Source organism: Ixodes scapularis, unplaced genomic scaffold (genome assembly GCF_016920785.2).
Source record: "Ixodes scapularis isolate PalLabHiFi unplaced genomic scaffold, ASM1692078v2 PGA_scaffold10__122_contigs__length_95168666, whole genome shotgun sequence".
Lineage (NCBI taxonomy): Eukaryota > Metazoa > Arthropoda > Arachnida > Ixodida > Ixodidae > Ixodes > Ixodes scapularis.
In genome coordinates, this window is record NW_024609836.1 from 65350791 (window position 1) to 65368318 (window position 17528).

A 17528-nucleotide genomic window follows, 5' to 3' on the forward strand; every position below is an offset into this window, starting at 1 on the left:
TGCTGTGTTGTCTCCGTGACGTTACAGCGAGAAAAGCGACATTGTTCCCGTGATATTGGGATCGCACGGATTAAACTACGCACGATATTCAAGGACCAATAAGAAAGAATATTCAAAGTTACCATATCTGCTATTACCGGACCGTTCGCAAGGTGACTCGGGAAAAAAATTTATCTCCGTGACGTCCTGGAGAAGGACCACCAAAAGGAGTCGCACAAACTTCTTGACGCTAATTGAAATTTTAATTAATACATTAACTATACTCAGTAACAAAACAAAACACAGTGTCTTTCTAACGAATTACTGATCTCCAGTACGTGCTTGATGCCTCCCGTCATGCTTTGGTTGGGCGTGTACTATTAAAACTCACGCTGAGGGCGAGGCAACTGATGTACCCCTTATCTTGCGCGACATAATCGGCAAACCAACTCTAGAGAGATGAATCGTGCAGGATCTCACGATGAAGCTTTATCGTACGTAAAGCAACATTAGTATAGTCTGTTACTCATAAAATCCTTCATGATTGTCATAGTGAAGGATCTAGAAAAATTATATCATTGTATTGTCCGCACCTGTAGATAGTCCGCATCGGGTGAATTTTCAACTAATTTTCAACGTAAAAGTATCATACTCAGCAGACCTATACAAACGCCTACTGTATTAGCTCACGATGAAGCTTTATCGTACGTAAATCAACATTAGTATAGTCCGTTACTCATAAAATCCTTCACGATTGTCATAGTGAAGGGTCTAGAAAAATTATATCATTGTATTGTCCGCACCTGTAGATAGTCCGCATCGGGTGAATTTTCAACTTTTAAACTTATATAGTCCGGAAAATACGGTACTACAAAGTGTATTGTGACCCTGGGTACTTGAAGAGGAAGTGGCGAGCCTTACAAAAAGTGTTTACGGGACGGGAATTCATGCCAGCGTGCGTGCTCTAACATGTCCGGTGCTTTTACCCCAACCCACCTGGTGTTGCCTAAATGGGACACACGTTGAAATAAACAGTGCTGGGGGCTGTCAGACCGTTGTTTTTGTTCTGAAATATGACCGAAACTCCAAATATTGAGATCTGCAAAAATCCATAATGCGAAGCAGAGCCTTTTTTTTTTTTCGGTTCCTTGCATTTTTATATTGCGTTTTGAGATCCTACTAGTGACCAGTGCCGCGTTTAGACGTCATATTGCACGTGGCTACACCGGTGACTAGAACTCCACCTTTCCGTAAACAAAAGTTTAAAGTACAAGTTCACCCGTCAAATTTTGGGAGTGTAATTACAATATTGCGTTAATTTTTCTCAACTCATCATCTCTTCTCGAGATGGTTAATCACTTTAGTACAGTCGCCCTCTTGAGACTTCTAGGCGAGAGATGGCAAAAGCATTTTCCAAAACTAACTGTTTTACATTACCGATTCATTTCTTAAAAATCACTAAAACTTAATTATATCACATTACAAATTACTGATTACTAAAACTATGGGCATTCTCTTCGTATTACATTTAATTTTTGCAGGTAGAGTTTGCTTGTCGATAATGAAATATCAGTCTGCTGTTGCAAACAGTGCAATGTAGGTAATATATTACTGTCATGCCGCAACCTTGTTCAGGAAGCCGCCGATGACAACGAGGTTTTACGATGCGCTAGTAACTCCAAAGTATCTGAATCAGTGGTGTCGCCATGCTGTACTACAGCGCAGCATATGAGATGAGACCATAACCGTGCTCTCGCAAGCTCGTTTTTAATAAAAAAAGAAGATAATATTTTTTCTTTAATTCTCTACTTGTGCTTGTAAGTTGCAACACAGCAAGAGCTACTCAAGTCTATTGTAATGTATCACTGATATCCGATAAGCTGAGGTGGCGTAACCTGTGCAGCATAAAATGCTTTGACGGAATCGTTTGTTCTTAGGTTCACACGTGAGGTGCGAGCTAACCTAACCTATACCTACAGCCAAGAATGAAGGCTCCGAGCATTAATTGGAATGCGACGGAAGCACTTCGACTTTCCGGACTGCCGTGACTATATCTGGAATGACTTCTCTAATCGAGGTGAACACACGCACACATATACCGGAGGCACTGTTGAAGTCTCAGGGGCTCGGGTTTGCGTATAGATTATCATTTGCGCCGATACCCGGTTTTCGCTTTGCTAAAATATTTCAACAACTGCCAGTCTTGAACGGGTCAACAAAAGAACTGATCGTTTTCACGTAGTTGGGTTAAAACTATGTGGTTAGGCTACTGTATGGGTGCACTACTAAAACCAATTATATTGACATCTAAAGCGACAATCACTTTCCTGTGTACTTTATCTTGTAAATAACACTTTTGCGATTGACATGTACTTTTGCGCGCGTGCACCGTCGGCAAAAGTCGCACCATTAAATGATCTCCCTTCTTTTTCTTTTCTTTTTTTCTGAGCGAGAAAAAAAAGGGGGGTGGGGGGAGTGAAGGTTGTTGAGGGTAAAAAATGTTGGAGATATGTGCTCTGATTGTCATGATTGCGCATTTTTGATCACCCAACCTTTACAGCTCCCACATGAACGCGACGTCCCATGATGTCAACCGTAGAAAGTTTGATCACTACTCGTACATCAGCCACTGCATTCGGCTTTCAGGTTATTTGTACCTTCGTGCGTGTGTGCGTGCGTGTAACTTTGATATTTGTATCTGATGTTTAGGAGTGCATATCTCGTAATATTTTCTAGATATAGCGTTGAATTTTTTTTCGTATATTCTTTCCGGAACGGTAAATCATCTAAAAATATTTTTTTACTCGAGTTTTATAACTGAAAATATTTACAACGCTTCAAACGTGCTTCAATGTGAAAAGTTCCCCAACTTCAGCGTGCAATTAAAAAAAAACTTCGTTTTTCTTTTTTTTCTCGAGGAAATTATTTTACACTATATCGCGTGGTGTTCCATTATTTTGTCTCCATGCGAAATGCAGCGCTTCGAAATACACGAACTAGGCAACTTTGACATTTTTACTCAATATTTGTGAGTTGTTATCTGGCAATGTCTTCAAGATATAGCATTGAACTATTTCTAATATGTTCTTCCCAAGAAGGCCTATCACCTACATAAAAATCATTACATTCACTAATAACTGGACAAATTTACAGTGCGGCAAACAGCTTCCAGGGCCGAACTCGGTCCCAAGCAATAACAAAAGTTACAAGTAAAAAAAGAAAAACGATACCGACATTTTCAGAAGCTTTTATTTCTACGCCACATAGTTTTATTGTGCCCAGAATTTGTGAGCTCAGGCTGAACTCAAGCAGGATTTACCAATGAACCACTCTAAGCGATCCATTACTCGCAAACACAAAGCAGCGTACTCTGTTACGATCTGTTCTACCTTAAAATGGACCGCAGCGGACGCTACGAGCCATCGGAGGTAAATCAGTTCCGAGTGTGTGACACGTGACGTGCGCTGAGTGTGGCACGAGGCCAAATGAAGCGCTCGCAGCGCTGCATTGGCTGGAACGACTTGCAGCGTCCGGTGTGGTCCATCCCTGGGTATACAGAACATAATCTTGTACCAAAGCAGTATGTCTGACTTCTCGGATTACCCCGAAGACATCTCCAAGCAGCTCACAAAAGTGTCATTGTATATTGTCAGAATGTCGAACCGGACAAAACCATTATCACGGAGTACCTTCCGCACAGGACAAGGCGAGGGGTTAAGTGCTCGCTCAACCGTTGTGAAAGCCAGTCCTTTGAAGAAAGGATATAAAGCTACGACCCTCGTGAGCCAATCGGGGCATCGGAGCAAAGCACTTGACGATGTGCCATAGAAACACGATCCTCCCACGGAGAGCTGTCTCGTGCGTCGCTCCCTTGCTCTGATTGGCCAACGGGGATCGTAGCTTTCGCCGTTTACCAAGTTATGGTGAAACAGAGATACACTCAGTCTGTGTAGCTTTTCTATCTGATCGTTTTTTCTGTTCCACGTATTTTTAAAGTTCAATGTCACGGTTTGAGCGGAGAACATAACGTGGCTTTTCGAAGCTACTGGAGTATCCAGTGTATGTCTGTTATCTGTTTCAACGGTCGTTTACTTAGAAAAGCAAGCCGGGTCTTCCTGACAGAATAAAGTGCTCCTCGCCGACATTTACGATTCTGCCCCATTCCATGATTAGTTTAAGAAATAATCCAAATCCGAAAGCCCCGTTTCCATACCCCTGCCGCAAACCCCGGCGTTTTGTCACACATCTTCAAGATCCCCGGCTTTTAAAAACCAACGCCCGCTTAACAATTTTCCAAGCTTCTCCCCTTATATTGCTATCAACGCGTTTCTTCCTACGTATTGTATACATGATTAAGCAAGGGATGGAGTTGACAACGCGACCACAATTACTACTATTGTGTACTTGTTTATCGAATGCGCTCTCGTGGCCCGAAGTCGTTATAGAGCGGAAGGTAAATACACTGCCAAAATAGTCTGTACACCTGTAACAAATAATTACTAATAATGAACAGAAACAAAGAAGCAGGTCACGGGCCACCGCAAAAACGTCACTGATGGCATTTAAAATACAGTTAGGTCATTGATATTAGCAACCAACCAGATGAGGTGGTTTTATCCGTGGACTGAGCAAGGTAGGAAAGATTAACTCGTATTTCAAGTTAATGCTGGTGATTGGATCCGGACACTTCATCGAACGCCGTCTCATCGAAGCCATTTAATCGAACGTTATTGAATCAAACGCCATGATCAGACTTGGGCTTGAAACATTGAACCCGAACACAAGAAAGAACGCAGTGGCGACTCCTCTCCCCCCCTTCCCCCTCGAGCGCCTCGATACCATGAGACATCGGAGGTGACTCAGTGCTGGGAAAAGTGACACGTGGCATTCGGATTTGGTGCAGCGATGCGTGCCAAAGAGCGAGAAGTCATATGAAACCCTCACAGCAGTGCATCTGCTGGAACAGCTTGTAGCGTCCGGATGTCCTACTTCCATCAAGCCCCACCTCAGCGACCTGAAGGAATTCCGCAAGCAGGCTCTAAAGCGACCCATTGTGCGTTTCGGAAACCTTGAACGGGCAATAACGTTATCACAGAGTTCCTGGTATACTGAACAAAGAAGAATGATAAGTGCACCTTCCCCCCCCCCCCCCCCCCCTTCCTCGCTTTCAGCATGAATCACACACACCCCGTTCCAGTATTGCTTCTTTCTTTTTTGAATTCAATATTTCCAAGCGCGGGTGGCATGGGGTAGTGCGAGAGCGCCCTGTTGCAACGACTGCTCTTGTGAAAGATTGCATAACTTTTGTTTTTATATATTATTATGAAGCCGCCAGTCGCTGCAGTTATGGCTTAAATCTCTGATGAGCCCGGATACTTGGCGTTTTACAAATTTAGAAAAATACAAGGACAGTCAAATGGCTCTGTCTTTATTCGGAAGGTTGTTGGATTCTTCAGACTGGGGATCCGAACAATTCAGTGTAGGAAGTTTCGGTGTAGGTCGTTTCGGTGCCGGCATTTTGGAGCACGGACTTTTCGGTGCAGAGACTTTTTGCTGCATGGATATTTTTGTGTAAATACACGTTTGGAAGTTCAGATAGCTGAGCTTTTTAGCAGGCATTGCGGACGGCTAGCGGACATTTCATCGAACAGCGTTTCATCGAATGAATGGACATTTCATCGAACGCCATTTCATCGAACGCCGTTTCATCGAATTGCTTAGGGCCGTTTCATCGAAGTTCTCTGTATCGAGTTTTGAGGCATAACAGTGCTTTGTAGATGTTTTACCTTACATTTGTTAAGACTAAGGTAGTCACTTAAGAAACAGTCTTTAGGGTGGAGCCAAATTACTAGGAATAAAAACCATTGGTATAAAAACAAATGGGTATGCGACTTACTGAAAAGTTTTACTCATGTACCTGTCAGAAAACATGATACTGGAGGTACCACCTCCAGTATCATGTTCCCACCGACACTTAAAACACTTTTGAATGTCTGTCGTTTTTTTTTACCGGGTGTCCGGGGGTTTCGGTAATGTGCCATTCACACCAGCTCATTTGCACACTTACGCTTAGTTGAAGGTTTATTCACGAAAAACATTTAACTGCCAGGGCAGCACGCTTATAATAAAACGATGCTCTGCCAGGAGAGCACACGATATAAAATATAATAATACTGTGATTATCAGCTTTATGCTCAGATTGAACGTTTCTGTTTTTTTTTTTTTTTTGTTTTCAAACTCTACAGAGTCAAAAGCTGCACAAAGTGTCAGCCAACATGGTTTCGGGCTACACCTGGACTGGAACCACCTTCCCTTCACTGTCAACTTTATTACCGACCCTTTTGCCTATTATGAATCATCTTCAGGACGCTTTCTTAGGAAGGCCAACCCGCACCAGACAATAGTAAAGCCCTGGGTGTACTCTGTCACCCTTTCGAATCCTCACATAACCCAAGATTACAGGTACACCCTGTCAAACAATAAAACAATACCCGCTTCCCAGAAAGCACATCGTGCTTTCTGTTTCTTTTGTTGTTTTTTTTTGTCTCATTTTTAATTGTTTCATGTGACATGAAGAGGGGTCATTGTTTCATGGAGGCTTTCTTCTCGAAGCAGGACATGTTCACAATGGAACTTATCTCGTCACTGCATACTGTGATTTAAAAAAATGGAGAATTAGATGACATTGTGTATAAAAATCAAAATAAATTGCAAAAATATTGCAGGCTGTAACAGCGTTCGATGAAAAGGCGTTCGATGAAACGGCTTCTACGAAACGGCGTTCGATGAAACGGCTTCTACGAAACGGCGTTCGATGAAACGGCGTTCGATGAAACGGTGTTTGATGAAACGGCTTCGATGAAACGGCGTTCGATGAAACGGCGTTCGACGAAATGTCCGGACCCAATATAAGGGATGTAATTATCGAGATGTCTTATTTGACTATGTTTTTCCCCCTAATGAAAATATACGATAGGTGTAATCAAACAATTATTGGCCTGTGTGATCCTGTGAGGACATGTTCATAGAAGACGTAAGGTACACGGATATTTCGGTGTAAACGGCCCGTCATTTCTGGCAATAGCATGCTTTAATATTTTAAAGGTTAGAATATACGTCTAGGACATCTTTATTAAGATTTGTCATAATTATGTCTGGATGATAGGTATGTAACGTGCATAAGCATACGCATATGAAGTTATTCGCATGTGTGGCTTGATAATAATATATTCCGGAAAGGATGCCAGTTTCTAGCCCTCCCAAATACTATAACGGCCACGTATCACAAGTGAGTCGTCGTATACGTAATAAAGTCTGAGGCCAGCTGCCTTCAAAAGAAATATAATCATGCACAAAGGGTAATGTGGGCCCCTTTTATTTACAAAACGCGTGTGCTCACTGCTCTGTGACCTAATCGGCGTTGCTAGCAACGCCCCTGAGGAATCGTCGAGCACCATTGCAGTCCCTGATCCCGGCTTTCCAAAAGACGCTACACGGGGGTGCAAGTTTATTCATTGTGGTCGGAGGCCAGAAACACATGCTCTAACCCCCGTGGGGCGGTGGTATCTGCTAAAAAGTCGAGCAGAAAGAGAAGATGACATTTTTTAATGAAGTTCGGGCAAAAAATAATCTTAAAATAAGAACAAAAGCGACTCTTTGCGTCGCTTTGTGTTCCACGACCATGCAACAAAAACTCCGCACACCAAATATTTCGAGCACCGAAATGTCCTAGACTCTTCAGACTGCTAGATGAAGCCTAAAACAAACCATTGTACTATACATGGGCTGCACCTACGCCACAGAAGGACGTCGCACGCCGGTTTCGACCATGCTGGTGGTTGAGACGACCGCGATTTGCAGCGGAGCTATGGAAGACGGTGGTGCGTTGGGCTGTAGCAAGCGCTCGCGCAACAAAAAAGAAGCGGAAACTACACGGCCAGCTTCTAACGTACTCCGGCGATCGCAACATCGGTGTGCACTGCGACGGAGATGCTGTCTAGAAAAAGAAGGCACGAATGGCATGCAGAGCCGGCTCAGGACAGACGTCGATGATGCGGCCGCTCATTATTGAGTTTGCGGGGCGCATTTATTTGTTAGCGGTGTGTGACGCACTTTCATAACGTGTTTGTGAATGCTGTGAGGGCCAATACGACACCGACGCGCTAAAGTTAGCGACCCAAGTGATGACTTTCCACTACACCACAAGTTTGTGTGGTAGAGAAAAACAGTCTAGTGAGGTGCACCTTGTGTTGTTGAGCAGCGCTTCGCAAACATGGAACTCAGAAAATGTGGTTATGGTTGAGTTGGAAGTAACTTCCTAATGTACACAACTTCAGCATTCGAAATAACATTCAATCTCGGCTCCTGCACCCAGCCGATCGATCGTCAAGTGGTTCTGTGTGCTTTAAAGTGTTTGCGTACAATAAAGCTTCTTTTTCGGACAAGGTAATCAATCTCGTGACATGCGCTCTACTGGTCATGCGCTCTTGTGACGTGCACTCTAATGGTAAGCGCGCTCCTATCGCAGCGCTCTCGAGTCGCGCGTTCTAACGTCGGCGCTCTAGTTACACTGAACTAGAATATAGGGGCAGTGGAAAAAATGTCGGCGGCGTCCCATCGGCCGTGTGAAGCCAGAAGTGCAGAATGCCGCGAGTGGCGCTGTTGTCGAAATCCGGAGGACATGGCTACTGTAACATGGGATATGCCGTCGCGTACGTTCTCAGATGGTTTCTGTAGTGTCTATGGTCGTTTTTGCAATTTGTTTTTGTGATTATCAAGTGCTTGGCATTGTGACTACATAGGTTCGAGTTCTTTCGCTATGCAATGAAAACGAAGAGAAAGAAGACGGATGCGCAGCGCTACGCGCCAGCATGCAAGACTGGTTACCCCAGTTTTCACTAAATTGTGGAAGTAAGCTTTAACCAATTTATTCATACCCGTTGAAACACCCATGAAGCATTCAAAGGCCACACTAATGAACCGCTAATATCAAAAACAGCTACGCTTGGCGCGAGCTTCGCTGGCAGGAGTGCTCCGGAATCGAACACCAGCGCCACCTGGCAGGCTCTACACGAAGCGCCTCACCTGGAGGCCGGCTAGTGTCGTGCGCTCGAAAGGGCCTCTCCCGTCTGAGTCCGCCTTTGGAGAGCGATAACTAAATAAATTCTGGGCCGCTTCAAAAGCACTCGGGCATACGCGTCATAGATCTAGAGGAGATTCCTTATAATGAATTACAGACTGCTGAGTATCGCCATTGATGGTACAATTGACGGCGCGTATGCTCAAATTTGTGGGAAACGCCCCTTTTTTGGCCGATTTTGACGTCTGAGGCAACCTTTGGAGAGCGATAACTAAATAAATTCTTGGCCGCATCGAAAGCACTCGGGCATACGCGTCATACACCTAGAGGAGATTCTTTATAATGAATTACAGACTGCTGAGTGTCGCCATTAATGGTACAATTGACGGCGCGTATGCCCGAATTTGTGGGAACGCCCCCTTTTTGGCCGATTTTGACGTCTGAGGCAACCTTTGGAGAGCGATAACTAAATAAATTCTGGGCCGCTTCAAAAGCACTCGGGCATACGCGTCATACACCTAGAGGAGATTCCTTATAATGAATTACAGACTGCTGAGTGTCGCCATTGATGGTACCATTGACGGCGCGTATGCCCGAATTTGTGGGAAACGCCCCATTTTTCGTCGATTTTGACGTCTGAGGCAACCTTTGGAGAGCGATAACTAAATAAATTCTGGGCCGCTTCAAAAGCACTCGGGCATACGCGTCATACACCTCAAGGAGATTCCTTAGAATGAATTACAGACTGCTGAGTGTCGCCACTGATGGTACAATTGACGGCGCGTATGCCCGAATGTGTGGGAAACTCCCCCTTTTTGGTCGATTTCGACGTCTGAGGCAACCTTTGGAGAGCGATAACTAAATAAATTCTGGGCCGCTTCAAAAGCACTCGGGCATACACGTCATACACCTAGAGGAGATTCCTTATAATGAATTACAGACTGCTGAGTGTCGCCATTGATGGTACCATTGACGGCGCGTATGCCCGAATTTGTGGGAAACACCCCCTTTTTGGCCGATTTTGACGTCTGAGGCAACATTTGGAGAGCGATAACTAAATAAATTCTGGGCCGCTTCAAAAGCACTCGGGCATACACGTCCTACACCTAGAGGAGATTCCTTATAATGAATTACAGACTGCTGAGTGTCGCCATTGATGGTACAATGGACGGCGCGTATGCCCGAATTTGTGGGAACGCCCCCTTTTTGGCCGATTTTGACGTCTGAGGCAACCTTTGGAGAGCGATAACTAAATAAATTCTGGGCCGCTTCAAAAACACTCGGGCATACGCGTCATACACCTAGAGGAGATTCTTTATAATGAATTACAGACTGCTGAGTGTCGCCATTGATGGTACAGTTGACGGCGCGTATGCCCGAATTTGTGGGAAACGCCCCCTTTTTGGTCGATTTTGACGTCTGAGGCAACCTTTGGAGAGCGATAACTAAATAAATCCTGGGCCGCTTCAAAAGCACTCGGGCATACGCGTCATAGACCTAGAGGAGATTCCTTATAATGAATTACAGACTGCTGAGTGTCGCCATTGATGGTACAATTGACGGCGCGTATGCCCGAATTTGTGGGAAACGCCCCCTTTTTGGCCGATTTTGACGTCCGAGGCAACCTTTGGAGAGCGATAACTAAATAAATTCTGGGCCGCTTCAAAAGCACTCGGGCATACGCGTCATAGACCTAGAGGAGATTCCTTATAATGAATTACAGACTGCTGAGTGTCGCCATTGATGGTACAATGGACGGCGCGTATGCCCAAATTTGTGGGAAACGCCCCTTTTTTGGCCGATTTTGACGGTTGAGGCAAGCTTTGGAGAGTGATAACTAAATAAATTCTGGGCCGCTTCAAAAGCTCTCGGGCATATGCGTCGCAGAACTGGAGGAGATGCATTATTATGGCTTATAGAGTACTGAGTGTCGCCATTGATGGTACAATTGGCGGCGCGTATGCCCAAATTTCTGGGACACACCCCTTTTTTGCTTGATTTTGACGTCTGAGGTTGTGATGACTTAAGAGATACTGGGCCGTTTCAAAAGCTCTTGGGCGCACGCGAAGCAAACCTACATAAGATTGATTAATTAGCAGTAACAGCGTGCTAAATGTCGCCATAAATGGTACTCTTCATGTCCCGTTTGCCAAAGTGTCTGGACCACGCCCACTCATTTTGGCATTTTAATTTTGATACCATTCTTGGAAGTGGAATAGCTGGTGAAATGAAATTTGGACACTTTGTAAAAGATAGTTCGGATCAAAAAACGCTTTGACTCCTTAATTATTCAGCGCTTTAAGTATAATGTATTTAAGCTAATTACGCGATAAAAAAAAAAAAAAAAAACCTGCATCTAGGTTTTGTGTTTATCAATTAAGAAAATATTCAGTGTAGTTGCCGTTTTGTTATACATTACATATGTTGCTAAAAAAATGTATTTAGGAACGCAACAACGTCACTGAATCCTCGAGTCTCCTCACCAACTGTGGATTCTTTTTGGTATTTAAAGCCCTGGGGAACCACTTTAAATTTAAGTAATCTGAAAATAAAAACTGTTTCTATGGAGCTAGAGACATTGGCTATATATATAGCAAAATGCAACTAAATTGATCGTGTGGTTTTCTTAGGGTTTGCATCGAATGTTGAAAAGACGTATGATTTTTCTGCGGTTCGCCATAGGAACCAATGAGTAAAAGTTTGGTTGCATTTTGGCCAGACTTAATATAAACCCAGGGCCACGAAAATTCTCGTGGAGGTTGAGGGCAACGTATTAAAAGTGACACAAAAGTGCAAAGGGATTGAGTGATTAGTTTTCTTTGTATAAAAAAAGATCGCTTTGGTCCATTGAGTTACGGGCGCCGGCGCAGCGGCGGCCGATAGATGGCGTAAGTAGTAACGGCGCTCGCCTGTCCGAGAATCTTGGGGTTGAGAAACTCAGAATGTGTGCATGAACGACTTGTGAAACTCATTTAAAGGAATAATTGAAGATTGCGTTGCTAAATATGTTCCAACAAAACACAAAAAAATAAACAAGAAGAATCCCTGGATCACACGTGAGATCATTCATATCGGCCGCAAAATTTCCCGGCTACGGAAAAACATAAAGAGGAACCCTTCCCTGGCAAATAAACAACTTCTTTGCAAATTGAACCAAACCCATAAAGAAATAGTGTCCTCAGCAAAGTCAACATACTATAGCTATACACTACCAAATTTTTTGTCATCCTCGCCAAAAAAATTTTGGAGATACCTTCAACCTAAACGAAAAATATCAAATAACTTTTTAATTCACGGTAATTTCACCCAAGAAGCGTCTCTTATTGCAGAGGCTCTAAATAGTAACTTTGTATCAGTCTTTACCTCTGATAATCGTTCGTTGCCACCAATCGAAAGTTTAGATCATATTCCAAGGATTGCCGAGCTGCACATTTCTGAAGAAGGTATACTGGCTCTTTTACTAAACCTTGATGAAAAGAAAAGCCCCGGTCCCGACATGATTCCCACAGCATTCCTAAAACGCTACGCGGAGTGGATCTCTAAATACCTTCGCATTATTTTTCAACAATCTTTATTGCTCGGGTCCCTGCCTGATGATTGGAAGGTTTCGAGAATCGTTCCTATCTTTAAATCCGGAAATGAAACAGACGTTGCGAACTATAGACCAATTTCATTAACGTCACAGTGTTGCAAAATTCTAGAACATATCATATGCTCACATATTACTAATCATCTCGAAAACCACTCGTTATTAACAAAAGAACAACATGGTTTCAGAAAAGGCCTTTCAACCGTAACGCAACTACTGGAAACAGCACATGAATTTAGTGAGTGTATAAATAAGCGTTCTCAAGTTGATATCATATTTCTAGACTTCGCGAAGGCATTCGACAAGGTTTCCCACGACAAACTTCTCGCTAAATTAAACGTTGTTCTTAAATCTGACTCCTTATTGAAATGGTTTGAACACTACCTAAAGGGAAGGCAACAGTTCGTAACATACAACAATAAAGCTTCAGTTACATCGCCCGTAACCTCGGGAGTACCTCTAGGGACAGTTCTGGCACCCATGTTGTTTTTAATATTCATCAATGATATAATTACCGACATAAATGTTCGCATAAAATTGTTCGCAGATGACTGTGTCTTATATTCTGAAGTAAGATCGCGCAACGACCAGATAGCATTAAACAATAACCTAAACAAAATTTACAAGTGGTGTAGTGATTGGCAAATGACATTAAATGAAAACAAATGTGTGTGTATGACTATTTCACGTAAGAAACTCCCCCTTGACTTCAATTATGAGTTATCTGGTCACAAACTAAACAAGGTAACAACCTTCAATTATCTAGGCGTCATTTTTTCTTCTGAACTTAAATGGGACCTTCACATTGATTACATCGTAAAGAGAGCCAACAGGAAGTTATGGTTTCTGAAACGAACCTTGCTTGCTTGCTTGCTTATAAAACTTTAATCCGACCAATTCTTGAATATGCCAGCGTCGTTTGGGACCCCTTCACACAAAAGAACGTAAACAAACTAGAGATGATTCAGAGAAAAGCTCTTAGGTTTATCTTTAACAAATTCGGAAGAAAGAACTCACCATCAAAATTAATGCTTCAAACGGATTTAACACCACTGTCATCCAGAAGAAAGATAGCCCGGTTAAAAATGCTTTATCTAATCGTGAATGGAGCCATAAGAATACCTCAAGATAAATATATCGCTTTTTCCCAAGGGACCAACACTCGATTCACACACCCGAAAACAATTATTGAATGTCACTCTCGGGTAGATGCGTTTAAGTACTCTTTTTTTCCGCGTACTGTATCCGATTGGAACAAACTACCTCGAGATATAGTCAATTGTGAGTGTGTTTCCTCGTTTCTTGAGCAACTGTTATCAACTGTATAAATATGATTTTCTTTTCGCAATCGGCGCCTCGCTGTCAAAGGCGTTCCACTGTTAAAACTCTTGTGTCATATTTGCTACTGTCTGCAAGATAATCTTTTATGTAATTGTTCATGTACTGCTATGTGTATACTTGCCGACCCACTGCTGTCAATTGTAGCTCAGAGTTTCTTTCGCGGCATTCTGGTGGCGGGGGCCTACACTTGCATTGCAAGCATCTTGTATAGTGCTTCATTCTTGTGCCACTCCTATTATATTCCATGTATTGGAATAATAGTATTGATAAATAAAATAGCCCTGTGCCCTGTTACCTAAGCGGAAGATAGTCTCGCAAGAGTGAGCTTTGGCAGCGGAGTGTATGGCAGCTTTGTGCTCTGATGCTAAACAAGCTTTCACAATGAGTAGGCCTTTTCACCATTCTAAAACACTTATATATTTTCAGTGTCGGTATATTTAGAGGTATTAGAAAGATACTGCTTAAAGCCATCCCCGCTCAGGACGGCGCACTGCGCTTTTCAACATATCGTAATGTTGTTTTTTCACAGTTTCCATGCGAGAAGAAGTGCCACCTGGCACAACTCGAAAAAACAGCGGAACATCAAGCGAACGCTTTTCGCAACGTGCCCTCAACGCCTAGGCAGTCATTTTTGAGAGAAAACCTCAAGGATGGAAAGAAGAACGCATTCTACGCAGACTTGTGCGAAGCCTTAGTCGCCGCAAATATTCCGTGGGCGAACTTAGTAGAAAACCCAGTTTTCAAAAACTTATTACAAAAATACTCCAGTCACACTTTACCGTCGGGGTCGACTCTGCGCAAGAACTACCTGCGGCCCATGTACGAGGAAATATTGAACAAAATCAGAGATGAACTTGGGGACTCGTGCATTTGGGTCTCCGTAGACGAAACGACAGATGCGACTGGACGCTTTGTCGCGCACCTGGTAGTTGGGAAGCTCGTAGCAGACGAGAGAACAACACCTTCTCTTGTGTGCTCCAAGACGCTAGAGAGAACAAATGGGGAGACCGTGGCGTACTTTGTTAACACGTCCTTGAAGGTGCTATACCCTACTGGAGTGGAAGACAGCAGGGTGTTGCTAATTTTCACGGATGCAGCGGCTTATATGCACAAAGCTGCCCTCCTGCTGAAGGCTTTCTACCCGCGGATGTTGCACGTCACCTGCCTCGCCCACAGCATTCACCGCGTTTGCGAAGAGCTAAGAAAACACTTCAAGCATGTAAACGATCTCGTTGCTGCTGTGAAGGCTGTGTTCCTTAAGCCACCGTCTTGTGTTTGTTCATTTAAGGAACAGCTACCAGGGGTGCCTCTTCCACCAGAACCCATATTGACGCGATGGGGAACGTGGCTTAAAGCTGCAGAGTATTACAGTACTAACTTTGCTGGTGTGACGGTGGTCATCAACGGGTTTCCAGCAGACGATAGTGTCTCAGTCAGAAAGGCTCAAGATATCCTGCGTGAGGACACTCTCGGAGGTGACCTGGCGTATTTGTGCTCTAATTTCGCGTTTCTGGTGGACACAATCAAGAGCCTCGAAAGTGCTGGCGAAACTCTGGCTCGGAACATCGGGCTCATTTCGAAGGTACAAGAACTAGTCGACGCCGTCCCCGCAGGCCCCGCCGCTGTACGAGTTCGTTCAAAGCTTCAGTCCGTCTTGAGCAAAAATAGTGGGTTTTCTGTACTCGAAGAAGCCTCGAAGGTTCTCACCGGGGAACACTCCAGGGTACCAGAGGGTGTGGAAGCATTGAATATTCCTAAGTACAAGTACTCCCCGCTCACATAAGGTGACGTGGAACGCTCTTTTTCAGCGTACAAACTGGTTCTAAGCGACAAGAGGCACAAGTTTGAACCCTAGAATCTTGAGGTGGTGCTTGTTTGCTATTGTTTCATAATTTTCCCCATTGTTTCTAGTTGGACTATGTACAGCATGAACGGCATAGTACCGGTGCGGGCTTGAGTCGGCTTTTTTTCTCGAATGTTGGACAAATTAAATTGTTATGCCTATTGTACTACTTCATTCCGTATTTGTTCGAATGGCAGAGGCCCTAAATGCCTTCAAGAACACCCTGTGAATAAAAACTGATTGTGCCTATAAATGCCTATTACGAAGTTTTTAGTGCCTTTTATAGGCGTCTAAAAGTGGACTTTTCAGTGCCTAAACGTCCGGCCTCTATTGATTACGTATAGCCAGACCGGAACTTTTTTTTTGCTACAACGTAAACAATGCCCTCCCCCCCCCCCCTCCCATGCACGCATCAAGTCTGTTTCACATTTTCCCTTTCCCATATAACCTGAGGGATTACGGTTTTATGATGATTGCTTATATGGGCACTTCTTTTTTCTTTTTTATAACTCAGAGCTTTCTTTTCTTATTTTTATTTCCCGTTTTATAACCTATCTTCTATATTAAAATATACATTTTAATTATGCGTACTGAAGTAAACTCGGTGGTAAATATTGGGCATCTAGTATTGTCATAAAATCCAAAAACAACAATAACCACAACAAAAAGACCATTCGTTACAGGTTGCGAAATTGTAAATGCATTCCTTTGCGCTTAGAGTAATCAGAAAAATAATTCTTCGTATAACTGTACTTTCAGCATTGATTGACTTTTCTATTGCAATAGGCTGTGTTTTTTCCGATTTCAACGCTATGTATACTTCTTTACGTGCAGAAGGAAACGAAAGCGACCATTTGTTGGCTGTCGCCATTCCTGTGATAAAAGACGAAGTCTGCCGTGTTATATATAATCTGTTGGCTACAACTTATCATCCCAAAATAATGTTTTGTGCCGGGGACAACAGAAAACAAGCTGGAGAGGTACGTCACGAAGAAAGTCTTAGCGTGCGGGCAACCGAAACTAACTCTCAAATCCGAAAAAAAAAAAGAAACTATAGAGACAAGGAAACAATAAAAAAAAATGGGAATCGCAATTTCGTCTGCTTCTTGCCCACAGGTTTCGTTGACATAAGAACGCCGATCTCTGTTTGGCTTTGATTAAAGAATAGAGGATAGACCTCAATGCAGCTTTCTTTAAGGTCTACCCACTCTCCTTCCAATCACAGCCAATCACAACTCGGCGTTCTAGCGTCACCCCAACCCATGCAAAAGACGCAGACGAACTTGCTCTCCGCGTAGTGTTTCGATATGATGTTATTGTCATTCACACCTTAAAGGGTCGGCACAATGATGTTCAGCTCCAATTTTTTTCTTTCATTTTAGACGAGCTTACTGGCTCTAGTGGGACCCATGTAAACTCGCACGCAACGCCATTGACCAAGAAAAGTTTCTGTTGTGGTGTGAGTTCAAGGACAAAAGCGAGCGTTTTCATTTCATTCATCTCCCTCGCAAAACTTGCTGACGTAACTTGGAGGTCGTAGTGTCGGCATAGTCCCCCGGTGAGGATATTTGAATGCAGCTCGTATATTGTACTCGAGCATTGCGTGAGCACTTGATTTGGCCTCGTGGAGATCGATAGCGGGTGGCTATGATCAACATTGGGTGGCATATAATCGGATCCAAATCTCACGTGGCAGC

At 43.5% G+C, this 17528-nt stretch overlaps 1 pseudogene; it reads left to right on the forward strand.

The window, feature by feature from the left end:
• Positions 1–14301: 14301 nt before the first annotated feature.
• Positions 14302–15945, forward strand: LOC121834795 (annotated as a pseudogene).
• The last annotated feature ends 1583 nt before the right edge of the window (positions 15946–17528 follow it).